Source organism: Gigantopelta aegis, chromosome 6, assembly GCF_016097555.1.
Source record: "Gigantopelta aegis isolate Gae_Host chromosome 6, Gae_host_genome, whole genome shotgun sequence".
NCBI classification, from domain to species: Eukaryota; Metazoa; Mollusca; class Gastropoda; order Neomphalida; family Peltospiridae; genus Gigantopelta; species Gigantopelta aegis.
This window is the reverse complement of record NC_054704.1, coordinates 41179070-41200765: the sequence shown is the minus strand read 5'-3', so window position 1 is coordinate 41200765 and position 21696 is coordinate 41179070. Positions and strand designations below refer to the sequence as shown.

General features: G+C 34.4%; 1 protein-coding gene across 3 annotated transcripts in view; it reads right to left on the bottom strand.

Annotated features, from left to right (window-relative positions):
* Positions 1-16959, bottom strand: part of LOC121375688 (eyes absent homolog 1-like) — a 218242-nt gene extending 201283 nt beyond the window's left edge. For 2 of the 3 annotated variants that reach the window (XM_041503271.1, XM_041503273.1), the window contains exon 1: positions 16827-16959. The gene's annotated coding sequence lies outside the window, so the exon portion shown is untranslated. Of the gene's footprint in view, positions 1-16655; positions 16796-16826 lie in introns of those variants that run through there. The other variant, XM_041503272.1, reaches the window with a different exon arrangement.
* Positions 16960-21696: the final 4737 nt, after the last annotated feature.

The following is a 21696-nucleotide window of genomic DNA, read 5'->3' as shown; positions in this document are numbered from 1 at the left end:
ATCTTTCTAATCTACAGTAGATACCATCAGGCCTTAATCTTTATTTTAGATGGACAAGATTTAGCTCAGTTGGTCGAGTGCTCGCCTGAGGTGCTTGCATTGCAGAATCCATTCAACTGATTAGGTTTTTTCTTGTTCCAACCATTGCTCCACAACTGGTATATCAAAGGCCATGGTATGTGCTTTCCTGTCTGCGGGATGGTGCATACAAAAGATCCTTTGCTACTAATGGAAAAATGTAGTGAATTTCCTCTGATGAATACGAGTCAGAATGACCAAATGTTTGACATCCAATAGTCGATGATTAATAAATGAATGTACTCTAGTGATGTCATTAAACAAAACAAGCTTTTGATATTTATTTTAGTGATACAGATAATCCAATGGGTTACAAACTTAAAATGTTTGATAAACTTTACTAAAATCTAGCAGATCCATAATTTTGACTACCAGTTTTGGGTATCTGTAAGCCCGAATCAATTTTGTTAGTCAAAACATCCAGTTACCACCAATGTTGAGCTTTGTACCATCATTCCAACATGCCTCTTAACAACAAGATATGACCACCAAAAATTAAAGTCACTTCACTATAGTCTGTGCTACTGAAAGATAGGTAAGTGGTAGATATTGGTGTTGGGTCAAAGTTAAAGAACTTTGTTTTGTTTAACAACACCACTAGAGCACACTGATCTATTCATCATCAGCTATTGGATGTTAAACATTTTGTAAACTTTTTTTTACATAGTCTTAGAGAGAAAACCTGCTACATTTTTCCATTAGCAGCAAGGGATCAAAAGTTTATGCACAATCCCAGAGACAGATAGCATATACCACAGCCTTTGAGAAGAGGATTTGAATGACATGAAATGGTTTCACAATACAAACTAAAGATGGACCTCACAAATCTGGTGTAAAATCCATCTACTTCATATACAGCTGTTTAGCAGAATAAAAGAGATGGGAGGGAATGTCTAATGATGGTTATCTCAAAACCATCAAACTTTAAGGACGGTCTATGTTTTGCATTCTAAACATGGACCTGAATCCATGTTAATAACGTGTGCAAGCATTGTATATGGTCCAAGTTCACTGTCAAGTCAAACAGTACTGCAGACAGACCTCAATGAGAAAAAAATGGAGGTAAGTGATTAATTGCTCCCCTAAGATTTTGGTAAGCCATCTAAAATATTACCAAACTGATACTGTATAAATTCACACGCTAAGGGGAACTAAAATTACTCTCCTAGAACTAGTCTCAGGGGAGTGATGCGGAGCAAGAGTTGTATCTCAATACCTCATTCATTGTACATGTAAAAAAAACACCAAATTGTTGGTGAACACTAAATTCTTTCCAGCATATACACATAGTTATTCATGTCACATCCACATAAACACCATTGAGCAACTGGTGAATAATCTAAAATGTTGACTCTTTGTCATAAAAAGAAACAGAAATAAACATTTGCTTGCTGTGTTCCAACATCTGTTAGATATGTCTAAGTTAGACAAAACTGCAGGATTCCAGGTTTGTGCCAGCTAAAGTTAATTTATTGTCTACACGAGTTGACAGACCAGTTTAGAACATGTTCTTTTAAAACTGATAAGCATTTCCATGACAGTCTGAATGCCAGATGGAGATAAATAATAGAATGGTAGAAACAGTTTCATAAAATATTAACTTCGGAAAACAATGAGAACAGAAGCAGTTTTGAAAATCAGAAAATAGCATCAAAAGATAAGATAACTTGAACTTCATGCACCCATTTGATCATGCACGCATTATCTCAATTTTTTTTTTTTTTAATCCGGCCCCTAGGGGAAATACTGGTATTTGTGTATGTATGTATATGTATAATATATGTATATGTGTATGTGTTGAAGCTAAATGAATGTCAGCTAGTAGTTTCTCATGTAAATGTTTATTCTGTTTAGTTACATAATACATGTAACATTCATCTTTGTATGTTCTGTAACGCAATATGTATGTATTTTGTACCAGCTCTATTTGGGTATTTTGTACAATAAATATTGATTGATTGATTGATTATAGTTAAAACTCCTCAAAACCGGATTCTCTGAAAACCAAAATTCCCTCAAAACAAGTAGTTCTCACAGTCCCTTTTTAAATATGACAACAGAACATACCATAGTCTCTATAAAGACGAAAGCCCTTAAAATTGGACTTTTTAAATATGACAATAGAACATACCATAGCCTCTATAAAGACGAAAGCCCTTAAAATTGGACTTTTTAAATATGACAACAGAACATACCATAGTCTCTATAAAGACGAAAGCCCTTAAAATTGGACTTTTTAAATATGACAATAGAACATACCATAGCCTCTATAAAGACGAAAGCCCTTTTAAATATGACAATAGAACATACCATAGCCTCTATAAAGACGAAAGCCCTTAAAATTTGACTTTTTAAATATGACAATAGAACATACCATAGCCTCTATAAAGACGAAAGCCCTTAAAATTGGACTTTTTAAATATGACAAAAGAACATACCATAGCCTCTATAAAGACGAAAGCCCTTAAAATTGGACTTTTTAAATATGACAACAGAACATACCATAGCCTCTATAAAGACGAAAGCCCTTAAAATTGGACTTTTTAAATATGACAACAGAACATACCATAGCCTCTATAAAGACGAAAGCCCTTAAAATTGGACTTTTTAAATATGACAACAGAACATACCATAGCCTCTATAAAGACGAAAGCCCTTAAAATTGGACTTTTTAAATATGACAACAGAACATACCATAGCCTCTATAAAGATGAAAGCCCTTAAATTGGACTTTTTAAATATGACAACAGAACATACCATAGCCTCTATAAAGACGAAAGCCCTTAAAATTGGACTTTTTAAATATGACAATAGAACATACCATAGCCTCTATAAAGACGAAAGCCCTTAAAATTGGACTTTTTACTTGGTCTGCTACTCACTAAATTTGCCAATTGCTAATTTAGAGAACTGGCAAATTTTATTTCAATTTGGTGAATTTTGTTTTTGTAATAACTGATATTTTTGATCACTAACAACTAACCCACTGTCCTGGACAGACATCCCAAATAGCCCAGGACAGCGTGTTTGAACCTTAATTGGATATAAGTATGGAAATAAGTTGAAATTAAATTAAATGCATTTCTGAGATAATTTGGTGGAATTTCCTGATCACTAGCCCTATTTAGAGAGGTTTCATTGTATGCAAGTGTACATATACCATATAAAATAAACCTGCATACAGAACACTTGTAATTATAACACAAGATAGAACAGATGTGACAAAATCTTACTAGTATGTATAATAACATTACACCATACTAATACATGTATTTATAACATTTTTAGTTTTTGGAGTTCTTAACCACCCAAATCTAAGGAAGATAAATATGTTGCACTTAGTGACACCAGTGAAACTTGTAACAGCATACATCGTGGTCTTTGATAGTGCAGTCTTGTAGATTACATAGAACAGGACACAACCCAATTATAGAGTTGAAAGTTAAATTTGTTGTGTTTACCAACACCACTATAGTCGTATAGAGCACACATATTTGTTAATTCTGATATATCAGTGATAGAAATAAGCTGAATTTTTCACTAATCCACCGGACAAATAAGTCTAGAAATCTACTTGTCCACCAATATTTTCACTTGTCCAAATAAATGTTATGTTTTATTCAAGTACAAGGACCACATTTTTGATTGCTCACAATGAAACTGCATTGGACATTTTTACTTGTCCACTGGACAACCCTTGAGCTACATTTTACTTTTCTGTGCAGATTTTCACTTGTCAGGACAAATGGACAAGTGCTTATTTCGAACACTGTATATATAGTCTTAGTGATGAAGCCCACTACATTTTTGAATTTGCAGCAAGGGATCTTTTATATGCAGCCTCACTTTTCAAATGTTGCCTCAAATGTTAAAATCTGGATTCTTAATAAATTGCACAAACTTTTGAACTGTTAAAATTATTTAAAGAAAAGCAATTCAACCAATAGTATTATTACCTGTGTTGTATTGGGTTTTTTTTGTGTGTTAAAAGAATTTGGTCTTTGCCTACAAGACCAAAAAAGAGAAGAGAGAAAAAAAATGTGTATGTCATGGTGAATCTGTTGAAAAGAAAATTTATGCACAGAAAGTTGTGTGTGAAACATCTTGGCAAGTTCCAGGTCAGTGCAAACATGTACTAGCACAGATGGTGTATAGCTACAGCCAAGTTCATTTGTGCCATAGCATGTAACATTCAGTTTTTCACCACCTTCACAAATGCTTGTTTTCATATGAACTTGGCTTTTAACAGCAGGCAATAGGTGTGTTGCTGTTTTATGTAAATTTGAGATAATACCATGAAAGTAATATAAATCAGTGAGAAAAGATTTGAATTTAAGCAACACAGATATATTTTAAATACTTATGATTCTAAAGATTATTGGATTCCTTGATTTGATGTAAAATGTACAAATAGATTCTCCTATACAGAGTAAAATTTACATCATCAGAAAATACAGAATATCTGATTCTATACTGCGCAAAGTCAACTTTAAATTGATCACTATACCACTATGATTCTTTAGTCTCAAACTGAATTTTATATTGGGAAATTAACATTTATAGATATAATATCCCAAGTTTCTATTAATAGCAATGCAAGTCTGTATTGGACAATATTCATATTTTATTGGCCAATCACATTCCATTTTGGAGGAACAAATTAAAGTCTACATTTTGCAACCAATTTCTATAAAATGGAATACTACTCAATACCCATTTTAATTAATACCTCACTACTTGACATTGAATACATATTGTATTCTATACTTTACAACCAGATGTAAAATGTCCTACTTAATGCACAAATCAATTTCATTGCACTTGTCCTAACTCAAGATCATTTCAAATTGATCAGAAGAATAACTACATGTAGTAGCATTCTAATGATATGGAACAAAACACTAGATGGGCTTTAATTATATCATTCCTGCAATCCTATGAATAAAAAGAGGAGTACAATGAATATATTCACATCCAAATGATCAATCTAATACTAGATTAGCTTTTGTTTTATGTAAGCATTTTTTTTAAACCAAAAATTAAAAATATACATTTAAATGCATTCCTGTGTCAATGAGTGAATATGTTAGTCCAATAAGGGTGAACACATTACTGCCACGATTTCAAAACATGTACAAACTGATAATTTTAACACAAACATTAAAAAGTAAAGAGATAGTAAAATTACTCCTCTGGGAATGTTAGGGGATGTATTTTGAATGACTTTCATAAATCATGTACATGTGTTTCAAATGAACCTTTAATGTTTTTTCAGACAGACTTCAGACATGATAAAATAATAGCACATTACCATTCACTGGCAAAAAATTACTGTTCAAATGTAATTTAAATGTATTTTATAATTGGAAAAGATCAATAGTAATTGTACTTGAAATTATTACTTTTTATGTACGTCAAATAACGTGGATGTATAGTACGACAAATTCACAAGTGGCTACTTTATATATAGAGGTGACCACTTGAAAAGGTTTGACATATATTAGGCATGAGAGTATGTGTATTTTACATGTTATTATTGGAATATCTTGATTTTTTTTTTTTTTTACATGTATGTATCTACATGTTACCATAGAAACTCACTGGTGTTTGCATTATTAATTCTTCAGGTGAGTGTAGTCAACACATCATTGTACATTATATATTTCTCTCTGTGTGTGCACACATACAAAAGGAGAGACAGACAAAAGAGAGAAAGGGAGAGAAAGAGATGGAAGGAAGGGAGATTACACAGAAAGAGGAAGAGAGAGGGGGGGGGAGAGAGAGAGAGAGAGAGAGAGAGAGAGAGAGAGAGAGAGAGAGAGAGAGAGAGAGAGAGAGAGAGAGAGAGAAATAGAGAGAGAAGAATGGGAGAAAGACATACCAAGTCAATAATTCACCGTAAGTTTTCAAGAAGCATACATTAAGTCAAATGGGTTAACTTCAAGTCTTAATTCAGCTTTGACATTCCAGAAAGAACAGCTGAATATAACTGCAACAAGAATCTTTTACATTTTATGCCTTATCACAAGAAAAGGCTATAATGTCAGTGAACGACTGCGTTGGGCCCCGGACCCTCATACAAAATGGTCTAAGTCACGCAATGTTAATAGCTCTGTGCAGGAATGCGATTCGAATATGTATTTTCTTTGTGCACTGTACCTTGAAAACTGTCACGGTTTGCTAATATATTGGGATGTTACTTGGTTTGTTTCTAAAGCCATTCACACAAAGGGCAGAATTTTTGTCTTTGTGAATAAATCAGAGTCCTAAGACTCTCAAGTCTAATATTGCAGATAACCTAAATTTAGTGTACAGTGCTAAAATATATGTAGCTAAATTTTCCTGTAAGGATCATACCATTATTTCAGCCAATCGCTGGTATATAGGTGATGAATTTAGTTCAATCAACTGCTTCTTTTCTTTTTTTTTGTATTGGGTTCATCACAGATTTGACTGTGGTTAGGCAATTTTGAAAGAGAGCCTCCCACAATTACACGTCTTGGACAACCACAGAGTTGATTAATAATTTATACAACTGAATGTCAGTCATTCAGTGTGTTATCTGTTTGTCAAGTTTTACTGAAAGTTGTATCTTTGTTTCGGAACCCTTGATATTTCAGATCTTTAGTCATAGGTAGCAAACTTTATCTTTTTCTTATCCCTTGCTGCCAAGGTAAAAAGATTAAATATTGCTTTAGTATTAAGGTCTAAATAATACATTTAAGTAATGAACAATGGTGATTTAAAAAATTTAGGGGAACTATTTTTAATAAGTGGCAAACTTGTTAATCCTTGTTTAATCCATCACTATTCACTGGGCCCACCGACGGAGATCGATCCCAGACCGACCGCGCATCGGCCATATATTAATTGTATTCTAGGGGTGGTCGGTTTAAAAAAACACATTGACTTTCACACACGTAATGATTCAGCTATTAATTTTAGTTAAAATTTAAAAATCAGAAATAACTTCTGCGTCATGTTGACAAACCACCTCTGTTTTCAGTTTTTTAAAAAGTATTATTAATTTAACATGAAAACAGGTTAAAATTTTAAAACAGTTCCAAAAACAAATGTGTAAGTAACACATACAAAAAGCACTAATAATACTACTACTATAAAGTTCAAAGAAAAACTTTATGGTTGGTATAAAAAATGCACCAAAATGCTTTCACCAGGGGACAATATTTCAAAATCTTTGGTAACCTAAGTCAGTTCTAGTGATTTTCACCTAGGTAACTAATTGTTCAGTTATGTGTATAATAGATAAGTAACCTAATCATAACATCTAACTCTTTCTTCAGGAAAATAAGACATCAATCATTAAATAAGGGGAATCCACATTCTGCAGTTTAGATTTTTTTTCATCAGTAGCCAAATAAGGGAATTCTCAAATTTTTTAATATGGTAAATAAATACAAACAATGTTAAACAATTAAAAAATGAATACCATTTAATGATTCAGCATTAAACATACAACAAAAACAGTTATTTTATTACTTTGAAATTTTTGGGGAGGGGTTTGGGGGGGGGGGGAAGAGTTGCATTGATGAAAGTAGTGCCAAATTGACGTTGATATAATTCAGTTTTTTAAAGCATTTATAACAAAAGAATACAGACTGTAATTACATTGTATATGTATTTTAAACATGCTGATTTGCAAATTATTTAATATTTTTCAAGTGTCCAAAATTAGTCCAAAACAAATTTCTTAAATAGTTTATAATGCATAATTTTAAAATGTAGTGCTTCACCACATAACTGTCATTTCCCATGAATTTAAACTTGCATAACCACAATGCATGTACAAACAAAAAAAGGTATGTGTAAAATATTTTACTCTGCCTAACTCACATGCACATTTTAAAACTTTATTTTAAAAATGTATGAAAAAAAAAAAACCCACCAAAGATACACCCATGACCATACACCATAAATGTTTAATTGTCACTACATAAATCCACTTGAATCATTTATTTACTACACTTTACTATTCTCAGAAAACTGCACACCACAGAAACAGCAGTGAATCATTAAACTGTTTGTAAACACAACAAAGAGGTTTTAAAAAAAAGAAAAAACTGCTTAAAGTTGGGACACTTGACCTCAAGATACAAATCACTAGTTTGGGAGGGGAGTGTCTGAGCCTGCATACATCTTCCTGCCATAATAAGGTGCCACAGAATTAGAGGCCTTAAAAAGGTGGCATGTTAAAAACAAATGTGCTCTTAAAAGAATGGTTTACGAAACAACAGTACCCGAAAATATATACATATATTATAAATTTCATAAATAAGGAGAATGGTGCTTACATGTACATTTATATACTGTTGTTGGGGTTTTGGCGGAGGGGGTAGGTTGTTTGTGATTATTATTAAATGACTGAATCTAGAAGCATATTATTTACATATATATACACATAGCTAGATTACCAGTCAATTTTCAGGTTACATAAATGTCTATGAATACTAAACTAATCAGGATCTGTACACTGTATGGGTTTTTTTAGTATTCTGAGCAAAAATACATAAATTAAATTCTTATTCTTATTAATTTAGACTAGGGACTGTTCACATTTAACTAGATGTAGTGAAATGTATTTTAAACATTAATAGCATATACACATGTATTATTGAATAGGAACTGGCTTTTTTCTTCTTTTCATTTGTTCCTTAAATCAGATGTGTTGAACAGCAATTTCCAGCATTCTGCAAACGTTAATTTTGCATTGCAAATTCCTGGGAAAACCATCACTTTGTAAACACAATTTAAATTTAACTTCTTGTTTTTTAAGTTTAAAGTTTCACAGAAAAAAGTACTTACTTGAGTACTCTGACCATACACTCGTACAGGCAGCGACAGAGGGCAGCAATTAAAAATGATGTTTAACAGTTAATTATTAAATCCTGTATTACATACATGTATACGGAATGAATGAATGAATGTTTAACGACACCCCAGCACAAAAAATACATCAGCTATTGGGTGTCAAACTATAGTAATACATGTACATGTATACGGATTACAATTAACTTAATTTTTTAACTATTCTTGAATCTTTTTTTACATTTTGTATTCTTATCATGAAACTAAAATTTTAATCAAGCTGTTACATGTAATACTAATTCAAGACCTTAAGTTATTATGGATGTACGGAAAACATTAATATGCATCTATCCTCACATCCATGGGTAAACACAGGGGACAATATTTAAAAATCATGGGCAACTAGTGATCAGTTCACATCATTGTTACCCAGGTAACCGACTGTTCAATTATGTTTATCTTTATCATTGTGATGGAAGTATAGTCAACTGAAACTGTAAGAGTAAGGACAAGAAAATATATAATAAAAATACTGAATTTTTTTTTATGAACAGTTTCTTTGATACTTTGATAAAGTGACATCAGAATAAGCAGTAGTTCCCCAGGTAACCAATTGGTGGTTCGTGTAAATTTAAATTTGCGTCACCGACATGCGAACAGAGGGGTGGTTCGCATGGATTATTGTGCTCTGTAAACAGTTATTAGGTGCACTAAACATTATTACTTAATTTCCATGACCAATAATCCTTTGTATATTTGTAAGTGCTTGCTTCAGCAGCTACACATAAAACACAAAAGAGCTGAGGGTTGACTAGTGACTACCACTGTTAGAATCATATACTAATGACCTATAGTTGATCATCTGTCAAATTAAAATAATAGTTAAAGCTGAAAAAAGAATGTGCAATAAAATCCATAAAATGGTGCAAATTATTATAAGCAAGACTTATAGGTTATTGTTCAGGTAATATGTATATGTACCTAGGTATAAGTGCTATACAGTGTTTCTGCCAGAAGGTAAAACGGGTATGGTGCCATACCCAAATTTTTGGCAGATTAAAAAAAATTTAAGTTAACTTTTTGACAAAATTAATTATTCTTATTATTACTGTATGCTTTTCTTAACCCTAACCTTAAACTTAACCCATTTTCTTTCTTAGGGAGGCCTCCCATACCTCCTGTTGAATATAATTGCATTCAATTCCATAGCGCCATACCCAAAAATTTCTTTCTGGCAGAAACACTGCTATATGGAATTTATTAAACAATTTGACTAAAGTTTTTATAATATAATTTTTATGGGGTGGAATAATGTAGAACATCACTTGCACAACTGAGGTAATAATTGTGATACAAATCTCATGATTTATTATTTAAGCAAACTATATTATCTGTTTATTCCAGTTTAAAAACTGAATGGGGATTGGGTGGCTGGTTTAAGACTTAACAAGGCATGTCTCATCCAACTCCATCCTACACCAAATAGAAGAAAAAAATCCCCAAACCCACCAACATATAACAGGCAGACAGTTTGGAGAATAAATAAATTGGCTATAAATCCATGGTAGTCTACTTGTAATGAAACCCCTGGGCAGTGTATTTATCCTCTGCATCAACGTGTTCATTATTATTTAGCAATGTTTACAACTTGTTCGTAAACTAACAAGGGCCTCTAGTTGTGTCTAGCACCTGCAGTAATGGTTTCGCTCAGGAGATATTGAAAACAAATGTACATCTCAAAGATAAACGATGATTGAAACTACAGGTGTGTAGTCCAGGCTACACTGCCAATTTCATACCACTTAAAACAGCAACTGGCAGCATGGACTGTCCATTCTCATACACTGCAAATTGACAAGATTAAGAGTAGCTTATGTGGTGGTGGCAGCAAGGTTTCTATTTTTAATGAACTGTTGCAGTTACTATCATAAATGGTCTAACGACACCAATGGAGCACATTGATTAATTAATCATCGGCTATTGGATGTCAAACATTTGGTAATTCTGACTCGTAGTCATCAAAGGAAACCCGCTACATTTTTCCAAATGCAGCAAGGGATCCTTTATATGCACTTTCCCACAGACAAGAAAGCACATACCACAGCCTTTGACCAGTTGTGGTGCACTGGTTGGAACGAGAAAAAATGCAATCAACTGAATGGATCCACTGAGGTGGGTCGATCCTGTGACGCAAGCACCTCAGGCGAGCACTCAACCGACTGAGGTAAATCCCACCCCAAATTGTAATCGAGAGACCGTAATCACACAAAAAATGTGTTTTGTTTAACAACATTACTAGAGCACATTGATTGATTAATCATCGGCTATTGGATGTCAAACATTTAGCAATTTTGTCATGGAAGAAACCTGTTAGATTTTATAATTAGTAGCAAGGCTGAAGGGATGTTTTATATACACTTTCCAACAGACAAGACAGCACATACCACAGCTTTTGGTATACCAGCTGGGGTGCATTGGCTAAAATGAAAAATAGCCTATTGATGTGTTATTTTTTTCCAGTTATAATTTTCTTAAGTTAAAATGTAATTCCTAATTTTTTTAAATATGAAATTACGTAAAATTCCTTAAGTCATGGATGTCAAACCTGATGACACAAAACTCTGACAGCACCCAGCAACCATTTTTAAAATTTATGCACACAATGCATGAATAACACATGAGTTCCTGGAATATGTGTATAGAACAATATAAAGTCTTGAAATGTGTTCTTTGCTGTCACCTGTTTGCAATGTTTCTCTTCTTTTTTTTTTATTCCAGGGGTGGGGGTTTTCTTGTGTTGTTAGGAGGTATATATTGTTTTGTTTTTTTGCATCCTTTGATCAATATAATATTTTAAAAATAAAATACAAACAAACCAACCCACCAAACTCGTAAAGCTAAAATGGGTCCACTAACCATTCTATTAACGCATTAAAAAAGGTATGATTCATGTAGTCCACAAAACCTTAATTAAACTTGATGACAGAAAACATTTTATTAGTGGGCAAGATAAATGTGTAGGTCTAATATACGTAAAACATGCAGTATTTCATGTTAATAGGTTTTCTAGGATTTATGAGACTTGCCCAGTTTTCTGTGAATCCTTAAAATGCTACACATTTAAATACTGTAAGTATTATTTTAACTTGCTGTAATACTAGTAGTACAGTACTGTACTGGAAAGCATAATGATTATTTGGCATCGGATTTCACAGATAGTGAGAGAAGAAACCCACTGCTGCCACACAATGGGTTACTTTTTCTGATCAGCAGCTAGCGATTTTTTTTATATACAACCAGTATCTCATAGCCTTGGTTAACTACTGGGCTATGTCCATTTCATATACAGTGAAACCCCTCAAAACTGGACACCCTCGGGACCAAAGAAAGAAATGTTTTATTTAACGACATACTCATCACATTTTATTTACGGTTATATGGTGTCAAACATATGGTTAAGGACCACACAGATAATGAGAGAGGAAACCTGCTGTCGTCACTTCATGGGCTACTCTTTTCGATTAGCAGCAAGGTATCTTTTATACCCACAGACAGGTTAGTACATACCACAGCCTTTGATATACCAGTCGTGGTGCACTGGCTGGAACAAGAAATAGCCCAATGGGCCCACCGACGGGGATCGATCCCAGACCGACCGCACAGCAAGTGAGCGCTGTACCACTGGGCTATGTCCCACACCCCCACTTGGGACCAAGACAAATGTCCAGTTTAGAGAGATTTAGTTCTATGCTGGGTTTTTAAAAAGGGCGGGGCTTCTAGATTATGGTAGCCCCACTCCCATGGCTAGTGATATTCAATGTTGGGCTAGTAAATAACTACTACTGCCATGCCCGATGGCTAGTGAAATTTTGGGGTCAAATGTTGCAGCTTAGTCTATTTTGTAAATATGAATATCCTGTCCCCCACCCCTACCCCCAATGTTAGTGTTTTTAAGCTATATCTCCCTCTTCAGGTAGGGCTAGTGAATTTTTAATCGTGGCTAGTAAATTTTTAAAATCACTAATCCCATGGCTAGTGGATTTCATAAAAATTCTAGAAGCCCTTTAAGGGACTCTGTAAAAAGTCCAGTTTTGAGGGAATTCTGGTTTACAGAGGGTCCTGTCTTGAGAGGTTTCACTGTGTATATATACATGTACATGTAAGAATCTCCTTGATGTCCAGTGTGGAACACTGTTTATTGCAAATAATTTTAAAATTACCATAATCAACTGACTTTGGAAAATGTTAACTATACATATATATATAGAGAGAGTGAGATACTGTTACAGTTCAGATGATGAAATGTATGCGACAAATGTTGGTGTTTGGCTTTGTTTTCATGCATGCATGAAGACAACAGATACTGAATAGGTACTGAAGGTAAAATTAGCAATATGTGTAGAGTGCATTAGCAATATGTGTAGTGTATTAGCAATATGTTTAGAGTGTATTAGCAATATGCGTAGAGTGTATTAGCAATATGCGTAGTGTGTATTAGCAATATGTATAGAGTGTATTAGCAGTATGTGTAGAGTGTATTAGCAATATGTGTAGAGTTTATTAGCCATGTGTAGAGTATTAGCAATATGTGTAGAGTATTAGCAATGTGTAGAGTATTAGCAATATGTGTAGTCTATTAGCAATATGTGTAGTGTATTAACAATATGTGTAGAGTGTATTACCAATATGTGTAGAGTGCATTAGCAACATGTATAGTGTATTAGCAATATGTGTAGAGTGCATTAGCAACATGTATAGTGTATTAGCAATATGTGTAGAGTGCATTAGCAACATGTATAGTGTATTAGCAATATGTGTAGTGTATTAGCAATATGTGTAGAGTGTATTAGCAATATGCATATAGTGTATTAGCAATATGTGTAGAGTGTATTAGCAATATGTGTAGTCTATTAGCATTGTATGTAGTCTGTTAGCAATATGTGTAGAGTCTATTAGCATTGTGTGTAGAGTCTGTTAGCAATATGTGTAGAGTGTATTAGCAATATGCATAGAGTGTATTAGCAGTATGTGTAGAGTCTATTAGCATTGTGTGTAGAGTCTGTTACCAATATGTGTAGAGTGTATTAGCAATATGCATAGAGTATATTAGCAGTATGTGTAGAGTCTATTAGCATTGTGTGTAGTCTGTTAGCAATATGTGTAGAGTCTATTAGCATTGTGTGTTGAGTCTGTTAGCAATATGTATAGAGTCTATCCTGGTGAATATGTGCAGATTCATAATAATTTAAATCATATCTAAGTTTAAATATTCTACTCTTGAAAATGTATTTAACTGTACACTGCCTGCAGAGTGTAGTTAAAAGTAAAGGACACTGTCAGTTCAGTGGTCATGGGGATAAAAGTTTACATATATATATGTGAGGGCCCAAAGCTGTTACACAGAGGTCTTGGGGCATACTCCTCTAAGAAAATGTTGAATTTCAGGTGTCAAAATACAGTATAACAGCACAATAACAGGGAAAGGTGTGGGGCACATAGTACCGCTTGTTCCATGCCACCTGCTAAAAACTGATTGGAAAGTTTTGTTTCTTTTAATGACACCACTAGAGCACATTGATTTATTAATCATCGGCTATTGCCTATGTGATGTCACACATTTGGTAATTTTGACATAAAGTCTTAGAGAGGAAACCTGCAACATTTTTCCATTAGTAGCAAGGGATCTTTTATATATGCACCATCCCACACGAGAAAACTGATTAGATGCAAAATTGAAATTCCAATCAATTTCACATGATTCCCAACATAACCATCTAAAAAGTGTCAGCCACAAAATAGTACAATACTGAGAAAACAGATCTATTCAAGTTCCTGAAAGTTCAATGTACTTTTCAAAACAAATATATATATATATATATGTATCATTCAATGACAAACACTAGGTTAAACCCAACAGCATGCATGTATGTACAAACAGAATATATAGATCTATCGATAGAATGTATCCTACATGTCTAAAACCACAAAAAACTTAAAGTTACTGATATTGTATTACAAGACTGTTAGACAATTCTAAATTTATGCAAAGTGCATCATCATGACCTACCTACATGTACTCGTATCAGGGCTAGCTCTGGCACTCGCCAAATTCGACAGCTGCGAATTTCAAAAACAATCGGCAAATTTTATTTTAATTTGGCAAAATAACTTCATGCAATAATTGATATTTTGTTACAAAATAACTTGGTTTCTGCAATATTTGAAGTTTAATAGATAAGTTGGCGAAATGTTCTGCCGACTCAGAGCTAGCTGTGTGTATATATATATATATATCTTTGTCCCCGCAAATGTACCGGTAACTAATTAAAATGTGAAAATACGACTACTTCCCAGTGAACTAAATGACTGTTTAAATTAAATATTCATGCTCGATTTTTCATACATGGATTTACATTATTTTTTAATAAACAAAAAAGATTTTTTGTTTTTATATAAATAATTCATGAAACACATTTAAAAAAAATAAAACTAGAGACTTTGAAATATATTACTGCATACAACTACAAGATACTTAAAGATAATATCTATTGTTACATGTATCTCCTTAACAAATGTACAATACAACATGTATACAGTATTCTACCATTTTCAAAACAACCTGGGACGTGTTGAAATACTATCAGACTTGCTAGCAGTAGCACCATGCTCTGTACGTGTACACACATGTATGTATAGATCTATGCATATATCTAAAGTACATGTAGAGAGCAAAGATTAAGTCTATTTCTTTTAGCACATGTCTGTCAAAAATGTACAATACTAGATGCTTATGCATATAATATTCTGCAAGCATTCGATATATATATATAATTCATGAATCCTAACATAGTAATGAGAAGAGGCTTCAACATTCCCAGAGTGGGTAACTTTATATGCACAATGCAATATGAACCCAGAGAGCTGGATAAACCGCTTCCACCATGCTTTGGGTCTAGACATTAAGTGTTGGCAGACCAGTTCAGGTGCAATGAAGCCTTCTTTCTGTGTTTACCTCTTCCATGCTGCGTTTTTTCCATTTTTCATTGGATATAATGCATAAACAAAGTTGTGAAATTGTTTCTCTCCATTGGGATTGTATCAACAAGTGTTTCTCTCTAAAATGCGGAGGTAGCTGCTTATCGGAGATGTAACGTACAGGAATGTGTGGGAACCAGCAACCGCTGTGGCTGTCTGGGTGAAAATGTAGGCACCGTGATCTTTAACACTGGTCACTGTATGTTATTTAGTTCACCAGAAACTGGCAATACATGAACATGGTCTTTTTTTTAAAAATACATTTTTGGGGATGAGTTGAGGGGTTTTCTCTTTATTTTGGTTTTGAAAATCTGTTTCTGTATTATATATTTGGGTAGGTTGAACAGAATGTGTAAATAAATGTTTGAAAAATTTAAAACAATTATTGCTAAAATCCTTGTATTTGACATAATACTTCTTCTTTTTAAATATTTGTTACTGGGTACTTGTAATAAATCTCAAATAATTTTAAACTGTTAGTTGATTTTAAGGAATACATTTAACTGAATTGTTTTACTTATAAAGTACTTGGATTATGTTATTAAACTGTGTTGTCTAATCCGAATGTAGTAACTATAAGAATGTTACAAAGTAAAACAATACAACATCCCAAATGGGGCCTCCCTGGTAATCGGTTCCACGGCATAATAACAGGAAACCGCAAAGTTTGAGACGGTCACTGCACGTATTAATTATTCTAAATGGATAATACTTACATACACGCCTTACAGTAATAGACTGGAGTTCATAATATGCAACAGGCTACAAGATATCCAAAGCGAAAGAAGGAATGAACTGCAAACTCGGGGAGTCAAGTTATTCCAAGTAGGCCATGTTGAATCAAAACACAAACACACGTGGTGCTTAATGCTAATAGCTCCACCTACCAGTAATCAAATCCTCTTGAAACATAGAACATGGGTCGAATGCTTTCTCCGATTGTATTATTACACAATGACAATGCTTTCCGACTCTTGTTTTGTCATTTGAGTCCCCGCGTAGCAGCTGTCAAAGTACCCCTCCATCAGTGAACGCTTTGGATCATGGGACTTTATTTAGTCGATGTATTCATACGCCATTTTTCTCAGGCTTTCTCGTGGGAGTTTGGGTCATTAATGTTAATGCTACTATATAATACTGCTCCATAGTCTATATAGTATGTGCTGATATATTTTCCTATAAGGATATATGGCGTGTTGCCAGTTGAAACACTGGAATAAATCAGAACTATCTTTTATAAACTTGCGTCGGCTGCTAAACTACACTGAGCACCTGTCGGTGTTCATCAAAGAACATCAAAGGCGGCGGGTCAGGGTGTTGACAAAAGAGGGGGGTATTTGATGGCTTTAAAATAGTTTGATCAAATTGCTATACTCATAAATGCATTTTTCAAATATGTAAAATCCTACGTTAAGATAAAATCTACGTAAAACTGAATGTTTTTTTTTTTGTAATTCAATTTTAAAACAAACCTTAAGACTAATGTTTTTAGCTTTTCTTGGCTGCAAATATATTAAGGTATAATTGTAGTTAACATATCTTATATGAATAACGTATTAACTAGTGCAACCGTGGTTATGGTGTACCATTTAAATTATAAAGAAAAAAGCGGGTAATACATTTCAAATATGATTATAAACCACAATATTAAAATTTATATAATACAAATTTATACGTCAGGGTCGATTTTTTGGTACTTTTTATTACGATGATCACCTAATAACATAGTACAGTAGTAGTATTAGTGTTACTAGTAGTGTTAGTAGTAGTGATAGTAGTAGTAGTTACTTAGTAGTAGTAGTTACTTAGTAGTTACTAGTAGTAGTAGTAGTAATATCAGTAGTAGTAGTAGTAATAGTGTTAGTAGCAGTAGTATAGTAGTAGTAATAATATTTAGGAATAGGAAATGTGTTATTTAACGACGCACTCAACACATTTTATTTACGGTTATATGGCGTCAGTAGTAGTATATATAGTAATAGTAGCAGCAGCAAGGGCGGAGCGTGATCTGGACCTAGGGGTGTCAAATATGAACCTAGAGGACTCTTATGTCTACGATATCCACTAGACACCTATATGAATAGCCTAATATTACACTGTAAAACAGTTTTTTAGCCTCAGCATGTGTGTCCGATCTCCAGAACCTCTGCCAGTGTACGCCCCTAAGTAGTCAGACCACACGGATGTGCAACAAAACCGCATTAAGCTAAGATAACTGATTAAATAAACGCGGATGCGGATGTCAACCTTTAAAAAAAAAAAAATGTGACCTACATTATTCCATACATTCATTATGTAAATGTCAATCGTCCTCCAAAACATCCAGCCTACCCCCTCCCCTTTAATGATCATCTCATGTTGTACATGCACATATAACTTTAAGTTTGACACCCAGTAGGCAATGTATTTTTCGTGCTGGGGTGTCGTTAAACATTTATTCATTCATTCATTCTTATAACTTTAAATAGTTTGCTTATTCAAAAGTAACCCCTATGGCTTGTTTTGGGGGGGGGGTTTTTTGTTGTTTTTTTCGGGGTGGGTGGTGGTGTTACAGTTGAATAGCCTGCGATGACAGCGGGATTTACCCTTTCTCTTTCCCTCTCTCCTTTTCTCTCTCTCTCCCCTTTGTTCTTTCTCTCTCCTTTATTTCCTCTCTCTTCTCTCGCTCTCCTTTCTTCTCCACCTTTCTATCTCTGTGTATTTTTTATGATGGGGTGTCATTAAAAATTCATTCATTCACTCTCTCTGCGTCTCATTTTTTATTTCTCCTCTCTCCCTCCCTCCCTCCCTCCTCTCTCTCTCTCTCTCTCTCTCTCTCTCTCTCTCTCTCTCTCTCTCTCTCTCTCTCTCTCTCTCTCTCTCTCTCTCTCTCTCTCTCTCTTCCCCCAAATGTCTAAACAACCATGTTATACCCCACACAACCATAGTTTAAAATGTGCTGAGGTGTCGTTAAATAAATACTCCTTTTCTTTCTGTAGTCAAACAGTACTTCCTTGTAGCTTCTATATATTCCACTCAAATGTTCAAATGGGTCAACCACTCACAAATTGTGTTGTTGCGTACAAAGCTATGACACTCACGTACTACTTTAAAAGCTTATTTATGTAGGGTTGGACGTGGCATTGATCCGTTGCATGTCATGGATATAGTGTTCTTTGAATGCGATATATATGAACAACAAAAAGATCTTCGTTTCGATCCTTTGCCAAAGTTTCAAATCATTGATTTAGAATTAAAGGTACGCCTATAGAGATGATCGCATCATGCACACGAGGGTTTGTCTTATGGACGAGTCACGACTGTCGTTTGTTCTTCGTGTGTGCTGAACAGTTGTTAGTTTGTCTTTTTGTTTGTAGTTTTATGTTATCTTTGTTGGTTTGGGTTTGTTGATCAGAGGCATCAGAAACGGAGAGAGGCAGGGGGCTATAGCCCCTCAACTGTGAAGATAATACACTGCTCTGGTTTGGAAGGCGGATTAATATAATATAATACTGGCTTCTCCAGTTGCTGGCATCTTCCGACGCTCCCCCCCCCCCCCCCGGCACGCCTCCCCCGTGGAAATCCGGCCGGCTTCTGGCCCTACCCTGGGGTTTCACGCGGGCTGGATTGGACGCGATGCTCCGCCCGCCTATACCAACCTCCTTCCCTAGGGCTAAAGTTAGGTTATTAATTATAATATTTTTCTTTTTTGATTAGTTAATTATAAATATTTGACCAGCCCGATCAAAAATGACACCAATTAATAAATAAGTTAAATGATATAGCCTGATTTCATATTCTATGGTGTTTCAAAAATATAATAGATATATTGGTAATATACCACTTAGGTATACAGAAGTAAAGATAAATACAGTTATTCCTCTTAAGTAATATTATATGTAAGGTCTTACCGTATTTTATATGCCCCCAACATACAAACACACACCCCTCCCCCCTTCTGCCATGGAACCGTGGGCTGACGATGCCAGAACGCGGATCCATGGTGGACGTGCCTGAACCTTTTTGGATAGGGGCACGTTAATACAGTTCCCAGTTCCTAGTTCTTCCGACGCTGGTTGATGTTGGTGGTGCTTTTGGTAGATGTCGTTGTTTGAGTATATTGTCTATTCATATTTCGCACTATTAAATTTGAGGAATATATTACTGGCGTTTTTTCCTTCTATATTTTGGAGTCTGTTTGTATTATAATTGTGGATAATTGGTAATTATCTCACATCTTTGGTCCCTATTTCTCTCTTATTGTCGAATCTCTTCCCCTTCCCCACTAATTTGGACTATTTTGTCATTGTTTTCTACCACTATTTTGGAGTAGACCTACGTGTTTTTCCTTAGCTTGAAGTACAGGTATGTTTTTTTAACATTCGAGAATATACTTTTATTTTTAAAATGTATCGCACGAACAATTTTAGTGATCACGAGTTTGAGTCTTTGGTGAATATCTTCAAAACGCTACACTACAATATTGTATTTCGCGATCATGTTTTACAAGGCGTGCTTCTTTTTGTGGAATATCGAATGTGATACTCACGTGTAAACGATCCTGCATTTACTGATGGGAAGAAATAAGGGAACATATTGTTAGTTTGTTCTGTTTAACTACACCACTAGAACACATTGATTTATTAATCATCAGATATTGGATGTTAAACATTTGGTAATCTTGACACACAGTCTCAGAGAGGAAACCGGCTACATTTTTTCCATTAGTATATGCACCATCCCACAGGCAGGATAGCACATACAATAGCTTTTGATACACCAGTCGTGGTGCACTCGCTGGAACGAGAAATAGCTCAATGGGAGAACATATTGTGTAGTAAACCAAAATTTAATTCACTACTAGGTTAATTACTAATGTCTGTATACAATAGAAAGATGTAACATTAGTTTGAATATATGTAATATGGAACTTGAATATCAATAACATGGTTAAATTTCGGACATTATGAATTGGTTTTGGTTGCAGTAACTATTTTGCTAGTACTATTTGTGTGACCCTTTATTTCTTTCCGCCAATATATTTACTACACCATGAGTGTACACTTGTTTCTGGGGGCGGGGCGTATTCTAGTGTGGTAAATTGCTCGCTTGATGCGCTGTCGGTCTGGAATCGATCCTCGTCAGTGGACCCATTGGGCCATTTCTCGATCCAACCACGACACCACGAATGGTATATCAAATTTAATAGTTAATCATCAGCTATTAGATGTCAAACTTTTGTTAATTTTTGATATGTAGTCTCAGATAGAAAACCCGCTACATTTTCCCATAGGTTTTTACGTGCACATTCAGAACAAGCTGTTGTAACGCACGCCTGTCATGGGCACAGGTGCTGGCCTCTACCGGCCCCTCCGTCCAGGACAGGAATTTGTCAATTAGTAGTAAGGGATATTTAATACTGTAAACCGTGAAAACAATGCGTGCGTATAAATTTCGCGTCGTTCGCGTCCAACCTTATATCGCGAAATTAATACGCACGCATTATTTTCCAGTTTGAAGTGTACTTAAAGTGATGTCTCGATTTTCTAGTAAACCATAAAGGAAAACACAAACAAAATACAGTCATAATTCAATTTATTGAAAGTTGTATTAGAATATTCATTTTACAAAAGGTAACACAAATAAGTTAATAACTGGTAACTAACACTGATCAGAAACAAAAGTATTCAGAAATAATTACTAGTTGTTGTTCCATTTCGCCAACTCATAAACATAAATCTTGAGCGTGTGAATACTAATGTTCGTTTACTTACGAAT